A 21,629-nucleotide genomic window follows, 5' to 3' on the forward strand; every position below is an offset into this window, starting at 1 on the left:
GACCTTGCTCACTGAATCAGTTTGCTAGACAGGCTACAGCTGACATAGCGAAGTCCTGCACACCACAAGTCTCTGAATCTGGATTTTTGCTTTGTGTGTGGTTTAGATATGTCAGTTTAAGTTTCCATCATTGCTAGTCCCATGGGTAGCAAAGAATGGGATTAAAATAACAATTAGTAATAAAGCTAAAAAGAAGGAAGTCAGAGTCAGAACTGTATTTAGTGCTTTTAAATTTCAGTACAGCCCCAGAGAAAAATAAATGTAATCTGCTGGCATTTTGTCCATTGAAAAAACGAAGGTACACCTCTCAGTAACAAAGTCCCTGGGGATTTAAGGATGCATGAAGAGACAGATACAGCCAGAGGAGCAGCTCAGCACCACTCTGGGCTCTAGGTGTTGATGGTTGCAAGCAGTGTTGGTTTCACAGGATGTGACCTAAAGGCCACAGGACACTGTAACTCTCCACCTCTAAGTCCTGGTAGGAAGCTAGCAAAGAGAGTCCCAGCTGGCCATGATGCATGAGAAGGTCCCAGACAGTGCCCCAGCACAGAAATTGTAACATCTCCGATGGTGGCGATGGTGACATGAGTCAGAGGGAGCCTCGGGAGGGAAATGCCAGAGATCAGCTGGACACTGAAGCCTGGATGGTTTCCAGCTGCTAAGCTGGATGTGGTCCCGTTTTGAAGGTGTGTGGGGATGTTTATCCGTATTAGTGTTGCCATGACACTTGCCTTCAGGACCAAAGTGAGGTGCCTGGATGGTTTTAGTTGTTAGGACAGAGGTAGCAGACAGCCATGAAGCAGTAACCTGGTGCACTGCCTCTGTGTGGAGGTGAAGCAATGCAGAGCTGGAGTCCTTGCAGAGAGTTGCTTAGAAATCCCTCAGGAGTGGAAGGCAATGAAAGATGAAAGTGCCTACTGTGGGGTTCAGCTCAATGTAGCCACCTAAAATCAGAGGCAAAATAAATGGAAGGAGCTCTTATCACACACATGTCCTTGGCAGCACCAGTTTCAGATCGCGTGAAGCAGCTATGCCATGCACATCCTTTCACTTGTCTAGAGCCTGAATGTGACCTTGACCAAAATCCAAAGTGTGGTTCCCAGCAGTCCTGCTCAGTTACAACCAAACGTCAAAGATTCCTAAATTTGGTGGGCCTTTCTACTTGAGTTTACAATGTTCCAGGAGGCTACAGTGACACTTCTGTACTGCCGAAAACTTGCCCAGGCCCAGCACGGCTTAGCAGAGCACCCTTCCAAGAGCAGGATCTCTTCTACCTATTTTCTCTCAGACCTAATCCAGTAAGTGCTGCCAGAGGATCTCTTGCATGGACGTTCCCTGGGTCTGCTCAGTGTTGATGTCGTCTCTCCTCCTCTTTTGGCAGGGCACAGTGAGCTTTCTTGCTGTTCAATTTTCCTTCTTCAACCTTTCAGGCACCAAGTCTGTTTGTCTATCCATGTTTTCCTGCTTGGGTTTGTCTCTTTGACTGAACTTCACACTTGTGTAGTTGGTGCTCCAGAGCAGCTCTGTCCTTCTGGCTATCCTGTTCAGCAGGAGTCTGTAAATTCTGAGTTGTCTGTACAGCCTTCCCTCATTCTTGAATCCATCTCTGGACCCCATGTTTTCTCCACTTGCTTCCCTGTAATCACTTCCATGAATTCTCTCAATTCTCCCTCTGGGCAAAGAAAAATTCCACCAGGAGCTTCCTCAAGAATCATGTCCACAGTTTAAGCACCCAAACACAGATCACAAGGAAAGTGCAGAGCCTCCAAACCAGTCACCAAATGACAAGAAAACAAACATTTCACTCCCCTTTCAAGAAGTTATGTATCTCCTTTCATCAGCACCACAAACCACCCTGTATATTTTTTTCTGTTTAGTGGCTGTGGGATGTTGGCAGTGCACGCGGCTCAATTATACTTGAACGATGTTTCCACTGATACTATCTTCTTGATCCTGGCTGAATGTGGGATTTTTCAGAGGGTCCTTTTCTAGAAAATTAAACATGTGAAGATCTTTTGATCCAAAATCCCAAGGGATTCACCTAGGCATTCACATTCCAGCTTATAAATTAATTGTTCTTGATGAAGTATAGGTTAAAACACCAATATTCTTATGTGTAAATTTGGAACTATTATAACAACTTCCCTTCTCAGATATTCCACAGAGGAAATATGCAGAATATATTTGCTTATTGTTCATACATTGTTCTGTTACTGTAGACTATTTCCATTCTCTTATTTATGATAAACTCATTCAAAGTTGTCGCTAAAACATTGCTGTAAGTCATCTTCTGTCTTGGGAGGACTGTTTACTTATTTTGCACAAAGTAATATCATGTCTATGGTTCTCCTGCCTAATTTTAGCATTTGCTATAGTTTCTCAAAGAATGTTGTGATTTCCAGTGGCGAGCATGTGGTACTGAAAGTTGCAGATCCTAGAAGACTTTCCTACTTAGATAAAACAGCAGGATGTCCTTCAAAATACAGTTCAGCTCCTCAGAGATCTACCCAATCCTTGGTTTTTATTCCTTTTCCCTTTGTCCAATCACGTATCACAGGAAGGAAGATTACTTCATTCTATTCCTTGCCTCATCCCTCATGGACTTTGTCTTTTCCATGTGCATATATTACATTCAATTTTTGCCTTCCTCTCTTGGCATCTGAATTTATACAATTTAGGACTTGTAACGGTTTCAGATGGGTAAAATATGTCATTTGGACTGTGCTTGATGTGTTTCCTTTCCTCACTCAGAAGGTGAAGAGTTTCAGTAAAATGATGTCCTTTTTGTCTAATTTCCTGCTTTGACTTCATCTTTTCACTCTCCGTGAAAGCAGAGTGAGTAAGTACTTGGGGACTATGTAATTCACTTATAATTGAAACAATAGACTATAAAGGCTCCTTGAGAGTAATTATGTCTATCGAGCCAACAAGTCAGTTGTGCATTTGCACTAAGATCAAGTAGTAAAATATATTTGTGATTTTTTTTAATGAAAGTTACCGCTCACTTAGCCTTTAGGGGCAGCCCAATGCATCATGAGACAGGGAGGCTTAAATGTGTATCTACATAAGCAGTGTGCATGACTCGTCATGAGAAAAGAGCGCAATATGCTTTGTCTGGGCATGCTGCATCCAACCGAAGAGTTACTACGTGTGTGATTAGATCTAGTCTGAGACATAATTGTTAATTTAAGAAAACTAAAGTAAAAATAAGTAAATTTGAGAGCGTGATGCTCAAGACTAGATAATGGGAAGGGGATAAACTGTATATTACTAAAATTAGAAGTGCCTCAATTCCTTTGTTTGCTTTTATCAACTACATCGTAGGCTGACTCTGCTGACAAGCTTAGTTGAGGGCAGAAAAAAGCAATTAGACTGTATTAAGACAAGTCCAAGAGGGATTCTGGACAAATCAAATGCTGTGCAAGGCACTGGACTACACATGAAGTAGCCTGGGATCAGCTACCGTGTCAGAAACGTGGTTGTGTGTATGATCATGGGATCCAGCTCTGCCTGTGTCCTGTAACCCTCTGTGATCCTGGGCAAGCCATTTAGTGGAGAACCAACACCCAAATGATGGTCTCTGTAAAATGGAGAGCAAAGTGCGCTTTTCTTTCCCCCTGCATTTTTGGGGTCACCAATAGGACACTTGGTCCTTCATTAGGCAGTACAGAGGCTGTAAACTCCATGGGGGCTTTGCACAGGTGTAGCAGCCCAACCCAAGCGCAATATGTAGGAATTTAGCCTTAGGCTGAAAGAGCAGATCCCCCTTGTGCAAGACAGAGACAAGGAAAAAACATACTTGGGGCCTCACTGAGTTGGGGCCTAGAAGCTATAAGGTCTCACCAGCTTGGAGGACCACCCACGCTAGCTCCAAGGAGTACCTGCAGATTACTGCGGGAAGAGTCTTGCACTAACATGGCTGCGCTGCTTCCAGCATCTGGGCCAATAGCCCCTGTCTTCAGCACCACGTCAACACAGCAGCACATCTGGAGGCTGCTCAGATATCTCTGCTGTACCTCTACAGTGTGGCTTTGCAAGAAATATATGCTTTATATGCTTTATGTGATGAGGCTTGTTCTCCACTCCACAAAAATGCTCTTTTCCATGGAGAGTGTTTCGGCTCTTTTTTAGAAGTAAGCATGCATTAAAGTGCTTTTCACCACGGAGATAATTGAGTACATGTACAACATCTATCACAATAAAAGCCAAATCTCAGACAGATACTAGGGCACTATCAAAGACAAAAAAAAAAAAAAAAAAAAAGAATTCCTAAGGCTTTCAGTCCAACACTTTCTGCCAGCACTAAATGCATTAAAAAAAAATCAAGTGTTTGTACAGCACCTAATTCTACAGAGTATATGGGCACTACTGCAATAGAAATAAAACTCACAGCTATTACTACTAAAAATAATTAACAGCATTGTCATTTATAGAGTCTTCTCTCCTTATTAAAACTGCCTTTCTTTTTTGCTTTCTGAAACCTTTTATATTTTTCTACTTTAAAAATTATCAAGTCATTAAAAAGGAAATTGAATGTTTTTATAACAAATACCAAGTAACAGCGAATGTGCACGTCGAGGTTATAAAGATGAGGTTTATAATGGCAAAGCTGATAGATGGTTCCTGTTACCACATCAGCAAGGCACCACCAGAACATAGTGCTCCACAAAAATGACATATGGAGCATAGGCCTGATTTTTTTTACTGTTACATCAATGAACCAGCAACCCTGGTTTTCTTAGTTTCCTTGCTTGGTTTGGTTGGTTTAGTTGGGGATTTTTCTGAGACGGAGAGGAGGTTACTAGAAAATGTGGGTGCTTTTATCTGTGCCATTTTAATTTTTATATTTCCCCTGAATTGTCAGGGAGAAAATACCATTTAAATACCAGTTTTACAACACTGGTAACAAAGAGAAGAGAGACTATAACTTTCCTTTCATGAGGTCAGATATTCTTTAGGAAAAACACAGGCTTTTTACAGCCTTTTACGGTTTCTTTCTGCTTCTTCACAGAATAGCAGCAAATTCTCAAAAGGAAAGACCACCTGCAATTCTGGCTTCATTGAAAAAGGGATGGAGGCACTTAGCACTCTGCCAGATTCAGGCCAGATTCTGTATTTACAGTGACATTTATTTAAAACTGATTAATGGGTTTGTGCTGACAGAGCTAATGCTCAGGAAGAAAACCACCTGTTACCAAGCTGGGCACCTCATCCAAGCTTGTGTGCCAGGTGGTCAACCTTATCAACCATCAGTTTCTGAATCCTCCACACCATTACTTCTGTGAGCATCCCTGGCATGAGCACCACCGCCTTGTCCAAGCTTCAGTACCCCTTTCTGTATGGGCTGCTCCTTTGCAGGCATTCCCAGAAAGTTTATGAATTTTTTACTGAGACATAGATCTGATGAATTTTTAAAATGATAATAAAACCCCTTAGAAGTCAAAGTTTCCTAGTTTGGAGTATGCATAAGGGCTCCCTCTTAGTTCCTGAATTACATAAGGCTTAAGACATCTCATACAGGTTTTGGACAATTGCCTCAAAGACATGCAATTGCCTCCCCCTCTGGTCCTGAAGAGCTCCATTCCTTAATAAGCTAAAGTGTACAAAGCAGAAAAAAAAGAGTGCAGGGAAATACAATACAGGTATTCCACATCCAGTATTACAGTAGGAAGGGACAGGTAAAATAATTTTCATAAGCTTTTTAAATCAGGCAAATCTTACATGTACACTGCAACAAACAAGAGTCTTGCATAGCTTGAGGTCATGTTGACCGGCTTTTCAATCCGTGGCATAATGAAAATATATCTGTAAGCTCTGCAGGTGTGATGCATCTGTGCCTGCTTGTACCTGTCTTGAGCACTCATGCAGCAGCACTAGTATGCACACCATGTGCACACACACACACAGACGACATGACATGCTATGACTGAACAAATTGGGATTAGGGCAACTGGTGCAAAGCTTAAAGCCAACTGCAAGATGCCACAAATGATTTGCAAAGGTCACATTCCCTTCTCTTCAGGCTTAAACAAAGCTCAGGTTGGGAAGGTGATGTGCCTGTCGACCACAGCCCCACTTCTACTGTCCTGCGGGGCACAGAGGAAACAAACACAAGAAGGTGCACATTGAGGCAGTTCAGCAAATAGCAATGTTTGTTTTGACAACCCCTGACTTCTTGGGCATGAGCTGGTAAGATTTTCCTTGGCTTTAAAACTGCAGTTTCAAAACTCATCATGCCCAAAATGACTGTGCCAACAAAAGAATGTAATTTCAGATGTGAGGGGGAAGAGTAAATCAGAGTAAGAGGGTGGATGAGCCGGGAGATTTTGAAGAATATCCCAAGGAAAAAATTGCTGCCCTTTCTTCTGGATACTGTTTTGATTGCTTTTTGGTTTTTGCTGTTGTATGTTCTTCAGTCATTTCATGAAAGACGCTAAAAAATGTAACGCAGTAAGAACAGGGAAACGCTTAAAATATAATGTATCTGCCAGAGGGGGTCTAAAATTAGGGAGAGCGAGGCTGTGCATTCACTTCTTACTGCCTTTTCTTTAGGTTGGGAAAATGATGTGAGCTGCATCTGTCCTTCAGGCCTCCTCCTGCTTCTCCAGCCACCCACCTCTGCCTCGCCAAGCTGCTTTGTGTTTGTGAGCCCTCCTCAGAGGAACTGTTGCTGACCCGTCAGCTCCTACCCAAGAGTGTAGGACTGCAGAAAAAACACTGTTTTTCTGTTCCCTCACTCTGCCTGATCCTCTTGGCCTGCGGCCATGGATCTGGAGAGCTTCCAGAGAGTGAATGTGGTGATAAGGAAAGGCAGAAAGGATTTGGAAGGCATAGACATAGTGTTACGCTGGGCACCAGCAAGGAAGGTAATGTTATTACTGTGATGCTGGCATGTGATACTAAAGGGCAACATATAGTGCAAACAAAACCGTACAGTCACTATTTATCCCAACTCTTGGAAATGACTGAACTAAATATTCAGTCAAAAAAAAAAAAAAAAGGAAAAAAATTGCCATTTGTAATAGTAGCAAGTGAAAAACAGTAGCAGTTCTTGCTTTAAAAATATTATCAATGTGAGTTCAATGGAAAGTTTAAGAATTTCCTAAGGGATAGGAACAGAGAAGAGACATCAAAAAAACCAAAGCCACCTCCTGCTTGTAGCCACTGGAAATGTCTCTTGCCCGGCTGTGGAGGCTGACGGAAAGCAGGGAAACGGGCAAGCTCCTTTCTCGGGAACCGCAGTGCCGGACGAGAACTGAAACCGCACCACTACCTCACTCCAAGGTGTGGTGAAAGGTACCTACATCCTCCAAAGATACCTGCTGCCCTGTCCTGGGCTTTCACAGCCTTCTCAGTAACCTGTCCCAGTATGTAATTATCCTCCTAATTGCTAAGTGTTTCTTAATGTCTAAGCAAGGTTGCTCTTAGTGAATAACAAATGCCTCTTTAGTCCTGTCCTCAGCTTGGGGAACAAATGGTGAGTATCCCCTTTGTAGCACTGTTCTCTGAAGCCTGTTTCCACATCCGCATTTGATGCTCTCTTTATTAAACTAAACAACCCCACTTTTGTCACCGTTTCTTCATAGGTCATGCTGTTTAAATCTCTCAGCGCTCCTGTCATTCTCGCTGAGCTCTCCCCTATATACACAGATGTATGCATGCACATACTTTACTTCTTAAAGTATGTGTGCCCAAAATGGGACACATACCCCGGGAAAGGCCTTGCCCCTGCTAACTAGAGTGGAATAATAACCTTTCATCTCTTACATGTGACATACACAAGAACGGCTCAACAGCATCTTATCTGCTGGCTTATAGTCAGCCTCTGGACTAATACAACCCTGTACTCTTTTTTTACTATACTGGGCCATAGACCAATATTCACCATTTTGTTTGGGGTTTTCTTTATTTATTTTTTCTTTCAATGGTGAAACACTTTGCACTCGCTTTTACTGAATTTTACTTTACCAATTATATTTCTCAATGTTATCACAATTACTTGAATTCTAACACTGTCTTCCAAAACACTTGCATCTCTTCCCAGAATGTTATCTTCTGCAAATTGTGTAAGAGTATGCTCTATCTCACCAGGAAACTTGGCAACACAAACATCCAGCCATTTTGGAATTGGGGCAGACCTGTCAGCCCCAAATGACCTTGGTGGTGGAAAGTGAATAATTTATTAAGTCCTCTGTGAGCACGACTTTTTCAGGCAGTTGTGCTCTCTGCCTCGTAGCAATTCCTCTAAACAAGGATGTTCCTCCTTCTCAGACATTTTAGCTCACGCTTCCCTCCAGCCAGTGGAGGTTTCCTCATGCTTCATCACAGATTTTGTGTGGCCTCAGGGACCTGATGTGTTGGACTTTGTCTGCTGATGTAGGGTATCATCTGGGTTAAGCAGCGCTCATCCAGACCAGTTTTCTTCGTCTGTCCGTGAGGACATTTCACAGGGCTATGCAAAGAGTTTTACTACAGCCAAGGCAAAACTGTTTTGCCTTTATCCACTGGGTTAAAGAACTAAACTGAATTCATGTGATAGGCTTTATTCTTAACAAATCCATGTTGGCTGCTTCTCATAGGTTTATAATCCTCCAGGGATGAGCAAATAATTCATTTCAGTATCTTTCCCAGTATCAGAGCTGCAATGCTTGATTTAGAGTTGTGGGTCCTCCCTTCCCCTGTTTTTTAAAGACATAATTTATTTTAACACAAATCAGCAGAGCTGCCATGCAGGTTATGTCCATACAAATGGGTGGAACAATGCAGGGAAAGTTCCTGGGCACTGGGACTGAATCCTCCCTATCCTACAATGCAAAAAGAGTGATGGTTTTATCTCTGCCGGCTAGCATTTTCCCAAACAATTCCCACACACCATGCAAGAGCTGGTGTGGTCGGGATGAGGCCATCCTGTTTTGGATGGTAGAAGTTTAAAAATAGAGCCAACCATGTCAGTCAGCCCTGAGCAAGATAACGGCCCCAATGTTTTTTATTTTGTAGGTTTTGCCTCACTGATCACTGTAGAAAAACATAACAGAATACTTTCAGAGATCTGAAATAATTAACCAAGTAGGTAAATGATCCACTACAAAAGAAAGAGACTCTGGGGAAATGGTTGATGTAAAAAATTTTTGTATATTTGGTATATCCCCATCAACAGGGGTCTGATACAGTAAAACAGGCATCACACACGGCCCTTCGGGACCACAGCTCAGTTGCTGAGGCTGGATCACTCCCCTTGTTCTCCATCCAGTCTGTCCTCAGCACCTGAGGTTTTGCAGAAGAAATTTGGATGGGGTACAATTAGCCGTAGCAATTAATTCACAGCAGTCTCTGGAGCTACACTAAGCAATGCTTCCAATAATGTTTCAAATTAATTTTTAGGCAATCATGGTGCATGGTGTTCTGAGAGGAATGCTGAAGGTTGGTAGAGGTCCATTCATCAAAAAATGATGGGAACCATGGCCTCCATGGTGTACACAGATGTCGTTCTGATCTAGGGAAACATTAGAGAGAAAAGTTAATATAGCAAAACAAAAAATATATCATGGTAAAAGATTTCTAGCCTTATAATTAAAAAGAGGAGAGGGTAGAAGCATATCTATTCAGCAGAGAGAGTGGAGTAATAACTAAAGATAATGTAATTACGGTCTAAAACCAGAAAGACACTTTTTTTTCAGTTTTCAGTGAGACAGATGACTCTGTACTGTGGAAGGGACTCAGAAGTGTGCAGAGACTATCATGATCTCCAGCAAAATCCTTCTGTCACGTGTAGCACGAGAGCAGAGGTGTGACAAGGGCGAGATGTGATGGCAGGTTTGATGCTCTGTGACGGCACGAGAGCGGAGCCAAAGCCTTGGTTCAGATCCACCTGCAAATTGTCCTCCAAGTGAGCACACCAAAGCACAAAAAGAGAGTTGACTATGAAGAGTTTGTTTTTATTAGAAGACAAATTAGAACAATCAATGTTTAAAATAGAGAAAATTGGATGTTCTGGGTGAGAGACTTCAGTGCTAAAGATTTTCTAAGTAAGTTTTCCTTCTGATGCTCTCCACTTGTGAAACAGTCAATAAAAACTTCTCAAGGGCAGATCTTCCTCATGTGATGGCTTGAGGGGCGGCTTCCATGAAAGTCGAAGGGTCCAGCGTGTTGCTTTTGGCAGGGTCTGGCCCTGTCCAGGTGCTGGCAGCAGGGGTTGCCGGGCGGTCGCTGTGAGGAGCGGCCGGGGCTGCCCGGTGCCGGACACAGCCGGTCCCAGCCGGTCCCAGCCGGCTCCAAGGGCCCCAGCGCAGGACACAGCTGAGCCCCGCAGCCAAGCCGGGGGCGCCGGGGGGAAAACAGGACTCAGGAAGGGCCCAAGGCGGCACCGGCAGAGGAGGAGGGAGCCCAGGAGGCGGCAGCAGCAGAGGGAGCCCGAGGCCGGAGGAGGAGGAGGGCGGGAGGGGCTGCAGGCCCGGAGCAGGGATCCCCCGCAGCCCTGGAGAGAGCCCGCGGGAGCAGAGACCCCCCCGCAGCCCGGGGAGGGCCCCAGGCCGCAGCAGGGGGATATTTCCTGCAGGAGCTGCGGCCGTGGGGAGCCCGGGCGGGAGCGGGTTGTCCCTGAAGGGCTGCAGCCCGGGGAAGGGCCCGCGCTGGAGCAGGGAGACCTGTGAGGAGGGAGGAGCGGCCGAGAGGGGCTGGGAGGGACTGACCTCATCGCAGTCTACAACCTCCTCAAGGGGGGCAGTGGAGGGGGAGGTGCTGATCTCCTCTCTCTGATGAGCAGCGACAGGACACGAGGAAATGGGATGAATCTGCGTCAGGGCAAGTTCAGGTTGGACATTAAGAAAAGGTTCTTCACCGAGAGGGTGGTTGGTCACTGGGAACAAGATCCCCAGGGAAGCGGTCATGACACCAAGCCTGTCAGAGTTCAAGGAGCATCTGGATGATGCTCTTAGTCATATGGTTTAGTTTTAGGTAGTCCTTCGAGGAGCAGGGAGTTGGACTTGATGTTCTATGATCCTATGACCGTAACTGCCATCCCCACCCCCTGTGCCACATGGAGGGAGAGGAGTCGGGATTAAAGGAATGAAGCTTGGCCTGGGGTAAGTGAGCATGGGAAAGTGTCATTTTAATTTTTTGTCTTTGTTTCTCACTACTTGAATCTAATTTAATTGGCAACAGATGAAATTATTTTTCCCTAAGTCAAGTCTGTTTTGCCTGTGATGGTACTAGGTAAATGATCTCCCTTTCTTTACCTCTCACTTTGTCATCCTCTGATGGCAGCTCTCAGCTGCCGTCTTAAATACATGTGTGAGTAGAATGTATCTTGTGCAAAGGGTTTCTGTGCTTCTAGAAGTGAGGAGTGGGAATCACTGCCTCCCTGAAGGCAAGTTACCACCAGCAAGAGGATCTGCAGGGTCCTGCCTCTGTTGGGGGGGAGAACAGCTGAATCTGAAAACCCATGTCCTCTCAATTACTCCATTGAGTGGAACAGAAATGGGATGTAGGGACCATGGCTGATAGCCACTATGGATGCTGTAAGTGTGTAATGACTGGCAAGGCTGAAAGCACGTCTCGGAGATCTGTGGTGTCCAGTTATGATGCCAAGCAAATGCTGCTGTCCATCCAGGCTCTCTGAAAAACTGTGATCACATCTGACTGACCGAGTTCAGAAAAGACAAATTCAGTGTGGACTAGGTGAAAGGAAGGGGCTTTTGAAGGACCATGGGAATGGAGAGTCTATTTTATTATGTCCTGTTTCATAATGAGTCTTGTTTATTCTGGCAGAAGAGTGGCTGCAAGGGAACATGACTGCTTTCTATAAATACAGCAGGGAGGGAAACACTAGGGAGAACTATTTAAGTGAAAAGCCAATTCTGATGCAAAAACAAGTGGTATAAATTGGCTCAGAAAAGAATTAGTCCAGAAGATTTCTAACCAGCCAAATAGGGATGTCCTGAAACTGACTAAATATCTGCAGTGTGTTGAGGTGAGGGGCATCCAAACTATTTTCTTGACAGAGTTTGACAGGTTTTGAACGTGATAGCAGACGATGGGACTCAGTCACCCAGGAGCTGCTTTGCCTCTGGCCCTGCAGGGCTGGTGTCTCAGAGGGCAGAGATGCTGCACCCCCCCATGCTGTTCTGCCATCAGGGCAAAATCACACTGCTCTTTAAATTGCTTTAGTAAACACAGCCTGTTTTATTTTGCTAACACAAATTTCTTGTTAATATCAACGCTGTTCTTCCTTCTTTGTTCCCCTGGTGTCCTGGGGAGACACTGTAGTCCAGCCAGAGGACCAACGCCGCCTTCTGTGCTTTATCCTCTATTTTTTCCAGCACCGTCTGACACTGCCTCTGAAGCATATACCTGTTATTCCTTCTTCTCCTTTATCTCCATCTCACTCTTCCTCCTAATTTCTTTTCTTCTGCCCTGTGCTACACCTGCTTGATCTTCCCTATCATCCTGGATCTCTGACTTCAACTCCCAGCTCTTCTTCTACCACCATTCACCGCTTGCCTCACATGTCTTTCTGAAGAGAAGTTGATATTACTTTATTGCAAATTGATACTACATGGGGAATCTATACCTACCATATTCTGTGTGGAGTGTGTGCCTAACAAGAGCATCGTAAGCTGGAGAATGTAAGTTAAACAAGAGCATATACATATACATGGATATAAAGTGTGGTTTGAGGGACTACAACTGCTTATTTCTATGAACGGACCATCAAAGACTTCAGGAGATTGCAAAGCATGTGTTGGGGGACAGAGAAGCAGTGCAGTTGGGTTAAGTAGGATTTTTTTGCTTGGGAATTTGCCTTCCTTTTTGAGGTGTTGGCCTTCTGGCTGGAAGGAAAGTCCCAGATTCCCAGTCCCTTGCTACATGGCTCCTTTTACGTCTGACTGTTGTCTGGTGTGCAGAGAGTTTGAATTAGTTGCCAGAGTGCTCACTCAAGAACAAAACACATCCTGTTCTGAAAAATGTGTCATCTGAAAGTCAAGCAGAGAAGCATGATGATTATAGGTTCTACAGCGGATACTTCTAGTCTGGTCAATTGGACACTCTATAGTCTCCACTGACTGCATCTCCATTGATTCTAATGGGAATTTAGACACCCAGCTCAGAGGTAGATCCCCCCCAGACACATATATTGATACACAAGTGTCAAGTGTCATTGGACATGCCCCAGGGTATCTCAGATGTATTTACGGGATTGGCAGAAATTATACAGGATCTACAGTGGATTTGTGACCTTCTGAAGTTGGAGGTTAGGCAGAGTCTTCTAGGACATGTTAAACGGCACTGACGTTCTATGTGTGGGCAACTGAATCAAGCTCTGTGTGTCTTAATCTGGAGCTGGATCGCCCCTGAGAAGGTTTACAGCTAAAATAAGAATTTTCATGTGTGGCTGAAGAAACCAAATAAACTGGTTTCGCAAGCTTCAGAGTTTCTATGCAACACTTGCAACTCGATGTTGATTATCCACTAAGAACAACACAGACCTAGAAAAAAAGAAAACACTCATGTCTCCAAAGAAGAGCAAAAGTAAAGTCCGAGTGAAAAATGTTAAAGACAGGTGACTGTTAATTGATTTATAACACAGGATACAGTGGCTGAAGACTTTGATACTGTAAATGAGAAAACAGTGTTAGAAATGGCCTAAACTGAAATAAGACCAACTTTGAATGAAAACAAAGTATTCACTGTCTCAGAGATGTGAGATTAACTTGGCTGCTGATTTAATGGATCAAAAATTGCATTGATCTAATGCCTCTGACTTTCCACACTATGTCCAGAAAATGTAACCTAAGTACAGCTAGACTGAAAGATTCCTGCTTGACAAATGCCTTTTTTCTCTTAACGGAAAATTTCAGCTCTGTTTTTTTCAGCGGTCCAAAACATCATCTGCTTCCTACATTGTGAGATGACAACAATGCTCAGCTGTCTTTGGCCTGAGTTATGGCACCGTGCCAGAAAGTATCTCAAGTTGCAAAAAGTCTTAAATCAACACATTTTACCACTGAAGAATGAGGCAAAACAGTTTCTAAACCATATGAAATATTCATGTCTAGCATCTTGTGAGATACCATCTGGATAGATCAAACCAAAGCAGAGCTGACAGTGACAGAGAAACAAACTGGATGGAAAGCAGGATGATGTGACTTGAAGATTCATTGTTTCATGACCTACAAAAGACCACTGCAATACCAGCAAGCATTACTTCACGAACAATTAACTTTTTGAACAAAGAATAATCTGAAAGAGAAATGTTGATCGTCTGGGTCTGTTATTAGGAAAACCGTAACATACTTCAGATAAAATCATGCCTCTCATGAAGGCATTGACAATTTAACTGCAATTTAATATTTGCCTAAAGTGTGTAAAAAAAAAAAACCCAAACAAACCCCCAAAACTACTGAACAAGCACTTCTACAGCCAGAAGAATAAACAAGGGCAAATCCTGCTGCAGACATTGTGATCTCCCAGCATTTTATATTTATATACTTAGAAGTAAAAATGTCCTCTTTTCCCTAAAAACCATTGTTCACAGGGCATAGTCCTGGACTTGGGAGACCTGAGTTTTTCTCCTGCCAGAGCTACTTTTCTGATATATGACCTTAAGACAAACATTTTGATTCTCTTACTGCTTCCCCTCCCACTTTCGGTCTATTCCAGACAGAGACATTTTTACTGTGCCTTATACAATGGGGCCTCTAGGTGCTATTGCAATGTAAATAGTGGCAGCACAGGTGCAATTGTGAGTGGAATATGGCTTTTATTATCCAGTTACAAGGTCACTGTTGGGTGAAAGGAGTGCTGCATAAAACATTACTGAGCCACCAGCCTATGGCTGCCTCACGGTTATATAATTATGTTATTTCAAAATGCCAGGGAAGTATTTGAGGCTTTCCCAAGCTCGCCAAATTACCGCGGAGCATCAGGGGTAAAATGGCCCTACGTGGGTGAGTATGAACACGGAGACACTTAAGCCGTTGGGGCCTTCCCTGCTCTGTCCCTGTTGTTTGCAATTTACCTGTTCCTTTTCTCAAGGTTAATTAAGCTTCGTGACACCTTGGAGGATAAGAAGATATCATACCCAGTTCCGCAGAGGGGACAGATGAAGGAGGCAGACATGAAATGGCTGCCTTCGAGTGGCAGAGCCGGAATCAGGACCAGGGCAATTTCCATTCCCTCGCCACGCTGCGTACCTTGTGATAAAACTAAAATGCCACTACTTTAACAGCAATCACACAGTATGGGCTCTGCACAGGCTTTGAAAACCAGGGAAGAGAGCATCAAATGTTCCAGCCCACTTAATTTGAAAGCTGCCTATAATAAACCCCTGGGAACATGTAAACCAGACAGGTCAAATTACATAGTTACACAAATATCACTGGATTTCTGGCATTTAGGAATAAAAGGCTTTGATGTGTTCCATTTAAAAGTGCCTAAAACATGCATACACTACATTAAAATCTAACATTAAATGCTTTTCCTTTTGTCTTTTCCAAAAGCTTAGCTAGAGACAGTTTGTACGCAGCACGACAAAACTTTCCCTTAATAACATAAATACCTATGCACAACTAATTTAGCACAGGGCGCCATTGCAAAATATTTTATATTCAGTAAAATGACAGTTCTTATACACAGAAACTCTGAAAGAAACAATCTATAGCCTTTTAAAAGCCCCTCTCTATTCCTGACTTTCCCATCTGTCTTATTTATAGCTCTCCTTTGTAAAGCCCTCCAAGATCTGAGAATGAAAAGTACTCATAAAACCTCGGTGTGAGCTGGGAGTTGAAATCAGCAGCACTTATGGATGTTATGCATGTGAAGGAAAGACTTCAGTGCAACGCTCCAGTATTCAGAATGAACCCTGCATCAGTGTCCTCGCCAACAACTGCACCCCAAACCAGCGCTCGCTCAAAGTCAGTATAAATGCATCAAAACGCCTCTTAGCCCTCCTCCTCTTTATTTTCGGCAGGCGTTTCATCGCGTCTGTGAGGAGCGATCCTCTCTCCCTCTTTTCCCTTTTTGCACAACCGGCTTTCCATGGGCCTCTTTGGCACCCCAGCCCTTTGGGAAGGCAGAGTTTATCCCTCCCCTCCTCTTTCAGCCTCGCACTGAGGAGGAGGTCTGTGGCGGGACTCGATGCAGCAGAACGTCAATGCCAGAAGTGCCTTTCTCATGGAAATCAGGTGCGGCCGTCCGGCATTGTCCCTGCGAGAAGGAGAGATGTTGTGCCTTTTTTCCGCCCCCCCCCGCTCTCTCTTTCTGGGAGATGATATTGGAACCGATGAGCTCTGGCTCTCTCATGCCTCTTGAGTGCCAGACCCTTCCTCAGGACTGATTGCTCCATCTCCTCCCTCACCTACATCGTTGCGCCATCCCCGCTTCGTTGCATCCAACTAGTCACTACGGGCTTATCTTGCCATTCTTAAGATTTCATGGATCAAAATGCCAAATAAGTGGATTTTACATGGATTTACTCAAGCCAAGGACTGTATTTACCTATGCCAATATACGGCACACAAGCACGTTCGACCCACTGGGAGAAAAGGAAGTGCTGTCCTTATTGAACTGGAGGGCAACGGGAGATGTGCAGGAACGAAACCATTGCCCTGGGGACGTCCTGGTGTCATACCAACATACCCCTGGTGGCATATTTATGTATGCCCTTTCCCAGCTCCTGCCGTTCAAAGTCTTCCTCCTGATTTGTCTCAGCGGGGATTTTGTGGGGGAATCAGTAACATGGACACTGCAGTTTTCCACTCTTGCAAATATGAAGGCCCAAGTCCTGGTGTCTTAACATACGGCCCGTCGTGGTTGAGAGTCGCATCGGCCCCATATGGTTGTCTGGGCCAGTGGAATAAGGTTGCTCGTGGTTGCTGCTGACTGGCCAGACTCATCCCTGCTGCAGGTCTGTGAGCCAGCCATGGTCAGGCTCACGGTTTGGAGACAAGAGCCGCCTTGCGCCCGAGCACGCCTGCTCCCAACATCACCAAATTTGAGTGTTTTGCTGGCAGTCGGTACAACTGCCAAAATACAACACCAAATCCAGTTGGGCTGATGAGAAATGAGCCATGTCACAACTTCACTGACCGTTAAAGAACTCTCTTTAAAATCATTTCTTTATTAGATCGTTGCTGTCAGACCACATATGAATTCACACTGCAGATCCTGCTCTTGCCGTGACAGGATTTAAAGTGGGTTTTGTTAACTCTCTGGGAGAAAGGGATCGCGCACTTCAAAGGCAGGGAAAGTGTATCCGTGCCCTTTTATCCACCTTCAGGAAGGTTTTGGTGAATACATCTCAGTATGTATTTTTGATGAATACTGAATTGTATTTCTGAATGACTATTTTTTGATTAAAAATAGCTTGAAACTGTCGTTTTGGAGCTCCGACAGATACGCGGCACATACAAGGTACGCAGTGTGCTCTGCGTGTAGGGTAGATGAAAGAGGCTGTGTAATTGCTGATAGTGTATTTAAATATCATGCCCGCATACTTGTTTCAAGGTAGAGCCTGCAATACGTAACATGTTGTTAGCGCATACACCTTTCACGACGCAAGGTACAAACCCAAAGGGTTTAGCACACCGACCTCGCACGGGCTGCATGCTGCGTGCGCGTCACCTTTTCAGCAGCTGACAGTGTTTGGAGCAAAGTATTTACACATCAAAAAATTTATGCACACGTGCACTGAGGCATTGAGATATGCAGCCTCCCGTATGTTATGCATATTACATATATGATATCTATGCCAGGTATTTTGGAGAAAGTAAGTGCAATTGCCCATAGGCTCCCCACACAACGGGAACATGCTGTAAATGGTGGGACTGGGGAAGCAGCTTGATCCTCGGGGAATACTGAAGCTCCATGGGTTAAGGATGAACGCTGGAGGCAGAAAGGAGTGGGCAAACCGTGATGGCACCCGCTTGGCTTGTGTTCGTGTGTGCAGAGAAGAGGCAGCGTTTCGGTTCACGTGTTACGATTTCCTTTCCCCCCCAGGAGAGGGGGATTCGCTCCGCTGAGGACTGTGAAAGACCACGGCCTCCCTCTTTCACCCTCCTCCCACGGAAGGATTACAGGCCTGTACAAGACACGGCTCTGCCCTCAGCCCCCCGGCAGCCATGTGCAGCGCTCCTCCCGCCCCTGCTCCACGTCCCTCGAGCTCTGCTCCCGCTGCAGCACCTCCCCCGCAACAGCTTTTGCTTTCCCTCCACGTGCTCTCCCGCACGCTCCGCCACCGGCTCTCCCTCCTACATCGCCGACAAACACTTCAGGGCTCGCGGGGCGAAAGCGGTGACCTGCATGCTGGTGGTGGCCGCAGCCCCGTGCGCGGTACAATGTGAATGACGTGTGACCTTCACCGTACACCACGCCCAGTGCAACCCGTGCACCATGTACAGCATGCACACCATACACACCGTGCGCACCACACCCCCCCGTGCACCATACACAGCACGCGCACCACACCCCCTGTGCACCATACACACCATGCGCACCACACCCCCCCGTGCACCATACACAGCACGCGCACCACACCCCCTGTGCACCATACACACCATGCGCACCACACCCCCCCGTGCACCATACACACCATGCGCACCACACACCCCCTGTGCACCATACACACCATGCGCACCACACACCCCCTGTGCACCATACACACCGTGCGCACCACACCCCCCCTGTGCACCATACACACCGTGCGCACCACACCCCCCCGTGCACCATACACAGCACGCGCACCACACCCCCTGTGCACCATACACACCATGCGCACCACACACCCCCTGTGCACCATACACAGCACGCACAGCTCACACACCCGGTGCCCCATACACCCCACGCGCACCACGCACCATGCAGACCATGCAACACAGCCCCGCGCGCGCACCCGTGCACTAACGGCGCCACGCCCTCTATGCCCCCCCCCGCCCCACGCGCCCCACGCACTCTGAGCGCTCTACACACTCAGGGCGCGCGCCGTCGGGGGCCGGGATGGAAGCGCCCAGACGCGCGCCCATTGGCCGCCAAGGAGGCGGCCCCTCCTCTGCCCGGCGGCGCGTGCGCGCGTGCTCGCCTGCGTGCGTGCGTCCGAGGAGAAGGCGGGGACGGGGATGGGGACGGGCAACGCGCGCGCGAGGTGGAAGGGGGCGGGGATTGGTTGCCATGGGAGTGACGTCAAAGTGTGTCGGGGACAGGGAGTGGAGACACGGAAAAGGTCAAACTAAAGGCGAGGAGGAGACGCGGCCGCCGCCGGGCTCGGGCAGGCGTCGGGGCTGGGCCGGGCTGGGCGGCTCCGCGGGACCCGCCGGCCGAGCGAGGGCGGCGACGGCGGCGGGCACCGCGAGCGGGCCGGGCGAGGCAGCCCGGCGGGACAGCCCCTCCGGTCCCCGCGGCGCAGCCGTCCGCCTCCGCCCGCCGCCTCCCCTCACAGGTACGGGGGAGCGGCGCCCCGGCGTGGCCGCCCCGCCGTGGAGGCGGGCTGGAGCGGGGGACAGGCCTCGGGCGGGGAGGGGGCCGGGGCCGTGCCGGCGCCGGCTGCCCTGGGGCGATGGGACCGGACCAGGGGAGCGCCCTGGCCCGGCTGAGGGGCGGAGTGGGACCTGGGCAGCGGGGGGGTAGGTGCGGCCTGCAGGCCCCCGGGCATGGGTGTGAGCCTGGGGAGGGGGCTCCCCCCCTTGCCCTTCGCGGGGTTCTTGCGGGGAGTGAGAGGAGCCCCGCGCCCTTCACCGTGCCCCCCGCCCCGTGCCGGGGGTCCCTTTCCCACCACCGAGCCCTTGGGGCAGTGTCCCCTTCCCCCGCCGCGCGTCGACCTCGTTGACCTGGGAACAGAAGTTGGGCTTTATTTCTTCTTTTTTTTTTTTTCCTGTGGGCTCTAGGGACTTCTGCCCCCCGCCCCGGCCCCTGGCTCTGCAGAACTTGTCTCCCGACTTGACTGTCCCTTCCTCCCTGCACTTTGCCCTTGCCCGGTGGTCTGTAGCATGAGGGAGTAAAACTATTCAAGGACTCTTTTTTTGTTTGTTTCGCCCGTGAGAGCGCGGGGTCACAAACAAGGCCGACTACCTAATGATTTATATATGTCCCTTTTTTTCCCCACAGCAGCCCAGTACTGAAGTGCGATTCTGTGGTAATATAGAACAAGGCCCTTGGGCGTGATTTAAAAAAAAAAAAACAAAAAACCCCCAAAAAACAAAACCCTGGAGTGAAGCTACTATTAGCATATAGAGTTTGAATGCCACAGGCAGTGTGTTGTCTCTTCTGCTCAAAGAATAACTTAGAGGAACAACAGTGACTCACTAATAGAAAGAAACCAGGTGAAGTTTCTTCCTTCACTTACCCTGTGACCTTGGATCAGTCTTTTTGCATCGGTCTTCTGTTTGCTTATGAATCGGTAATAGTGGTGCTTTCAAAAAATATACTGTGAATAAATACACTAATGACTGTGAAATGCTTATCTGTTAGAGTAGTAACAGGTGGATAGTGATGTTATTTCTACTACAGATGCGTAGAGGCTCTAGCCAGGATGCGAGTATTTTGCTGTAGTAGCTACACTTTGATGGAAATAGGCGCTTGCTTAAAAAGACGTTTAGTAACCTGTGATATTGCATGATCTGCAGTCTGTGGGCATCTTACATTTGGTATTTTTATGGAGAGTTTGCGCTTACACACTTTCAAAGAGCTGCCATTCCACAGTGCAGAGAGTTTGTGGGTGTGTTTTCCCTCCTGTTGGCCTACAACAAAGCTGGTGTCCTTGTCCACTGCTAAGGAAACCTTGAATTTCTAATGTGCCTGGTTATCTCTGATAGTTGCAATCACTGAGCTACATGGTGTTAGTTTTGGTGTTTTGATAGGGAACTGGGAGACAGGTATTCTGTTATACTTGATATAATGAAGAAACTACTTCTGGCATTGGTTTGTAACTTACTATGATACCATTCAGTTCTATTTGCCAGGGTTGGGTAGTTGCCTTAACTTGATGCTGTTGCAGGGTGCCTCTGTATTTGCCAGAAAATTCTGAAGGGATTGACAGTAAGTTCATTACATGAAAGATAAATGAGTAGTTTAGTTTTAGGAACGGTATTTTCCCTCTCACCTTAAATGATGTGCTCTATAGAAAATCAAATGCCTTAAATATGCCATAGGCAAAAACTTCAATACAGGAAGCCTGGAACTGTGAAGGTGTTGCCTGTCGTGGTTCACACACTGCTCTGAAGCAGCGTGCAGCCACTGCAATAACAGGTGAAGGCAGCCAAGGACAGAGCTGGGAGCTGCTGCTGGGAATACTGACCTGAGTGAGCAAAGTTCTCCCTCTTTACAGTTTTGCTTTATACTTACTTTTGCAGCTGGATTAGTTGTCTCTCTTTTTTTTTTATCTATTGTAGAAGGATACACCAGGAAGAAGCACTGTTTGACTGATAATCTTAGGGGTTTTTTGAAAGTAATTTGATCTATAGGTTCTCACTTGTCCACTCAAGTTAATATGAAACTTCCATAATCAGTATTAACATTAAATGGGAAAGCTTTCATGTGTTGAGGAGGAGGTAAGCACAACACAGTTGTATCTTTTTGGTTGTTTTTTTCTTTTTTTTGTAGCAAAACTGAAAGCTGGTCTGGTAAAATGGCAATTCATTGTT

Source organism: Phaethon aethereus (genome assembly GCF_964289735.1).
Source record: "Phaethon aethereus genome assembly, chromosome: 2".
Classification (NCBI taxonomy): Eukaryota; Metazoa; Chordata; class Aves; order Phaethontiformes; family Phaethontidae; genus Phaethon; species Phaethon aethereus.